This window comes from Phaethon lepturus, unplaced genomic scaffold, assembly GCF_000687285.1.
Source record: "Phaethon lepturus isolate BGI_N335 unplaced genomic scaffold, ASM68728v1 scaffold23910, whole genome shotgun sequence".
Classification (NCBI taxonomy): domain Eukaryota; kingdom Metazoa; phylum Chordata; class Aves; order Phaethontiformes; family Phaethontidae; genus Phaethon; species Phaethon lepturus.
The window spans coordinates 1,526-5,680 of NW_010510158.1; positions in this window are offsets into that span (position 1 = coordinate 1,526).

Here is a 4,155-nt window from a genome sequence, read left to right on the forward strand (position 1 = left end):
ACAGCAAAGCAGAGGTTTCAGAGGCTAGCAGAAAAGCAAGCCTGGAAGTCTTTCAGGATTAGGCAGGCACTTGTGCTTCTATTCAGCAAAAGGTATCTCTGCTGACAAAAATGTTTCATCTAGAGCTTACACTTCTGAAACTGAAATATAAACCCAAAACTTTATCTGAAGGCACTGATGAGGCATGGGGAAAGTGTGGTAAGATTGCAGCAAAGTTGTCTCATGCAGCCTGTGTGTCATTAGAGAGCACTAATCCTGCACTTCTAGGCATAGCGTGCCAAAGGATGAAGATCTTGGTGGAAGCAGCATGTTAATGTTACGGTCTTGTGTTGAAAACTGTGCTGCTATATGGCATTATGGTGGCTTAGTATGTGTTTGTTTTATATGAAATCCTTAGGGAAGTTGCATGTTCTCTTCTTTATCTATTAAAATTTTTTTTTTATTATTTCAGGATTTTAGATTCTCCCTGTGCTTTTTTCTGTAGTACTGACTAGTGTTCAACAAAAACTAGCTGTTTACTCTATGTTGCACAGGAGAGTATGTGAACCGTAAGGTCAACTTCCATGTTAAATGCTACATTTTCACCCTCTCTTGCATTATCTTAGCACATGCTCTGCAATATACATCAAAAAAGTCTCCAAAAAGGGAAGAAGGCAGAGAACAATCTAGGAAAGACTATGTCTTCATATTTCAATACAAAATTTATGTCTGTTGTAGCAAGGTGCTCTGCTCCACAGGTTTCATGGGTGTGTTACTGACAAAGCATTTAATTTCTGTGTCATTTCTTTTATGCTTGTCACGGACCGGAAGCTTTTCAAGGCCAGTCTCTTACTGTATTTGTGTGCAATGTCTGCACTTCCAGCCTATGGTTATATTTGATGTTTATAGGTGAAATGAATGAAGCAGCAGGGTGGAAGTATAAGTAGCATTTCCCTTCCAAAAGGTGCACCAGCACCTTGGATCATTTAAGGAGTTCTTCCTAAACCTGGTTAGTGTCTGGTATGGAGAGTTGAACTCCTCTAATTACCTGGTGTAGATATGCTAATGTACGGATGCGGTTGGGAGCATGTTCCTTGCTCCACAGTGGCAGTCATCTGGTATCGGCAGGAATTTTGCAGGAAGGATGTGATGTGGCCCTCTTAGGTGCTGTTTAGCCTGTTCTCTTTCTTTGAAGCCTCCCTTGATGGCAGAACGTGTCCCCATTTAGAATCCTGCCATTTTTGTATTTGTCACAGTGCCAGTCAGCTAAGCTGTGTAGTCTGCCTGAATAAATAAAGGTGTTTTCTCATAGGAGATCATCTGTTCAGATCGATGCAGTGCCTTATATCCACTGCCAGTTTCCTGCTGCTTTCTTGGATGCTGCTGCCTGTATCCCTTTGCTTACAGGGAGAATATTCCACTTGTGTCTCTGCCTCTAGCTGGAAACTAGATACACTGCTCCATTGTTTACCTCCTCTTAAAAGGTGGGAGCTATGACTCTCTTTTTGACACAGTTTATATTTGCATTCCCTGGGTTGGCAGGGCAACAGCTAATCAAATAATTATATTTGAAATAAGATTTAATAAAAAAAAGCATCTCTAAAACTAAAGGCAAGGTGTAGTCATGCTTCTCACCAAGAGAACTAGTCAGCAAGGTACATGCTGTGGAATGTTTCCCAAATAACTAAGGGCCATTTAATCTTTCTCAATGTTCTTTTTTTTTTTTGTTGCTGTTTTTTTTTCCCTTTTTTAGATGCTCTCAAATATTTATAATATTGTCTGCATACAGTAAGTTAAGTACAGTCTCCTTACATAGAACCTTGACAGGGAGCTATTGATACTTGATGAGTTTCTGCTAGTAGGCACCAGTTCTGTCCATGTTTAAAATGTGAATAAAAATAACAGTTACATTTTTAAGAGAATAAAGTGAAGGTTGCAAACAGCTGATTATGTTTGCACTTGTAAATAATCATTACGCAGAAGAAATTCTGTACTTTTCCCCTGTCCTCAAACCAAACATGGGACTGAGTGGGACCTTCTGTGTTGCTCTGTATAGCCCTCCCTTCCCTACATGTAGTAGGGCTCATGTGTATCATCTCTCTTTAAAAATACATCAAACTGTTTTAAAAGCAGTGGGGTTTTGGAGAGGAAGGAATATTTGGTTGGTTGGCTTGCATTCCACTGTGGTCGTTTGGAAGCTGGTTTTGAACTTGCCTGGTCTTGTGGTCAGAAACCTTCTTCTAATTGTCAGTCCTTGGGAACCCAGGCCTGGACAAGGACCCCGTTATACCGGGTGTGGAGCCACTGACCAGCATTTAACTGGGCTCAGCGTTTCTTTGTCAGTGTATAATAAATGCTACATTTACAGCTTCTGATTGCCCTAACATTGGAACATTTGGCTGCAGAATAGTGAGGCTGAGGTTTTTGCAGTGAGGTGGAAGGACACTCAAGGTCAGCTGTGGGTAAGAGGGATGTCACTAGGCTAAGCACTGTTAGTTCCTATATGCCACAGAGTTCCAAGAACACCAATCTAATAATTAATGAAGTACCTACAGCATGAAGCCCTTCTTATGTGCGTATTCTGGGATACAAGACAAGTTTTGTTCAAAGTCTGAGTTTGCTGTGGCTATAAATAGCTTTCTCAGCAAATATGGAAAAGAGAAATTATATGTAACCAAGGAGTAACAGAAAATAGAGTTTAAATAAATGTTTCGTAACAGTCTTGTTTTGGGCCTGAGATAATGGACCAGACTGCATACTGAAAATTAGTTTGTCTTGTGTGATACACCTTTCATTAGAAATATATTTAGCATAGTGCTGGGCACCATGCTAGGCCTAGGATTTTTTTTTCAGTTTGTGTCCTGCAGACCTTGCAACTGCCTTTTACTCCTTGATATCCTGAAGGTTCTTACTAAACGATATGAAACATCAAATTTTGGCTTTGCTGAAGCTGGTGACACTGTGGCAGCTGACTGCAGGAGAAGTTTTTAATTGTAGAGAAAGATCTAGCTGGATTTTGTTGAGTATTCAGAATTCTGGAGTAGCATTTGAAAGGTATTTAAGAACTTGTTGCAGCACAACACAAAGAAGGTAACAATTATACCTAGTTGGATCCAAAAAGGTAGTGGGGATGTCGCCCAAATTGTAGCAGGGCCAGGGTGTTCAAACTGACAGTCTTCTGCTAATTTAGAAGTTCATGAACCTCCGAACAAAGGTACCTAGCTACATTTGATGTGGAAAGATGTCATCTTCCCTTCATTGCACCCATTTCTTTCTGTTCATTGCAGTGGGATCCATTCAGAATATACTGCCATTGTGTGATTTCGGGTTCTGAGCTCCCACATCGCTTCTTTCAAATACCTAAGTGTTCTTCGGAGGCTGCTGGGGCACGCGTTGTAGCATGCAATGCTGTGGCAGCATAGGAAACCCCTTCGGTAGTTTTTATTGCATCATACAGAGTCTTAAAATTGCAGAAGTATTGTTGTGGAATAGAGCAGTTCTTACCATAGCTGCCTCCTGAAGTCTGTGTGAGCCATTCTGCTAGGCACTTGTGGAATTGGAGCTCACAGGTTAAATGGGTAGGGTACGTCCCTCCGCTTTACAAACGTGTTACTGCCCTTTCTACAGGCAGCTGTGTTTGTCTGGTGTAACGCTGCAGTGTTTTAGCTATCATCCTCCATTTTGTATCGTTAAGGCAGAAGGATTTGTATCAGTTACTAGCTAATACAGTGTTTAATGTGTGTATCTGTGAGGCAAATTCCATTTTAGCAGGGTGGAAAGTGGTCAGATATCAATATTCAGTATACTAATGACAGTATGGCATTCAGGATCACATTAAGGTCTCTACTGAGCTCATCAGGCTGACGCATGTTGTTGCTGGGATTTGGAAGGGTTGAACATTGGTGAATAGGAGTGGGACTTTAAAGGCTTCTGGCTGCTTTGGACACAGGCTGCCATGACTTGCGGAGCTTTGCAAAAAATCTGTTGTGACAGATGTAGTATAACGGTGAAAACTACTTGATGTAAGAAGCTTTAGGCTTTTGTTGCAGTGTTTATACAGATAAAGGATATTCTGACACATCTGGCTTACTAACTGTACCGTGGCACTTGAAGCAGTTTGGAGTTGTTCTGCCGGGTTTGGCTTTGGCAACATCAGAGGTTTATTACAAAGGGAAA